We start from the raw sequence: 973 nt of genomic DNA on the forward strand, positions 1-973 counted from the left end.
GGGAGGTGAGAGAGGGAGGGAGCGAAGAAACGAGCGAGAGAGAGAGGGCGAGCGGCATCAAGAAGCATATCAGTGTGGTGTCTTTAAAAGGGGTGAGGGAGTGGGCTCTCAGACTTCCCGGGGGGGGTAGAGCTCTTGTTTTTAGATTCATTTGAAGCTGATTGAATGACAAAGTAAGGAGGAGGAGAGAGTTGCAGTTTTATTTCAATATGCACTCATGAAATGGATCCATAGCGCTGTGCAAACGTCTCCAGTCACCTCTTATTTCTTTGCATTTGGATTCCACAGCGTGCAGGAGTTTGTTTTTCAAGTCATCTCGAGAAACACTTGTTCAGACTTTCTGAAGCTCTTTCAAAGCTTTTTCTTTTTGTTGTGTGGATGCTTTTTCCCTCATTTTCAGTCCAGTCATCGTAGCATTTGCTGTTTTTCTTGGTCCACTTAACACTGACCTGTGAATCATTCGAGCATGCAGAAGACGCCCAACTCAAAGGATGAGCCCCTAACAGGAAAGCTAGCCAAGAACCAATTTAAGCACTTTGCACTTTCGGGCCTTGGGAGGAGAAATCCAGCAAAGACCCGACACAGGATGTGACGGAGAATAAAGGTCCAGTCATGCCAAATACTGACTTTCAGGCTTGTTCATTTGTACAAACCTCTTGCTTCAGACCAGTTAGCAGACGCAGCTGTTTTAGAGAAACAAAAATAGAAAAGGAGAAGGAAGCATACGCAATGAAAGTACAGGGTAAGGATCCATGCTGGGTTTTTCTTAGATTCAGATTCACAGGGAAACTGCACATTACAGAAAAGACCAAGTCTAACAACTAAAGCAGGAGGTACTGTACCAACCGCTGACTGCTGCAGCTGCTAGACATGGGGCTTGGCATTTCTTGCAACTATTTCCTTTGCACCAGCGTTGCTGCGGACGACTGTCAGTGCACATCATGTGGAAGACTCTCCCTACTTTCCCACAGAT

Source organism: Copadichromis virginalis, linkage group LG23 (genome assembly GCF_057382275.1).
Source record: "Copadichromis virginalis isolate Kocher_CV1m ecotype Utaka linkage group LG23, C_Virginalis_male_GT1.1, whole genome shotgun sequence".
Taxonomy (NCBI): domain Eukaryota; kingdom Metazoa; phylum Chordata; class Actinopteri; order Cichliformes; family Cichlidae; genus Copadichromis; species Copadichromis virginalis.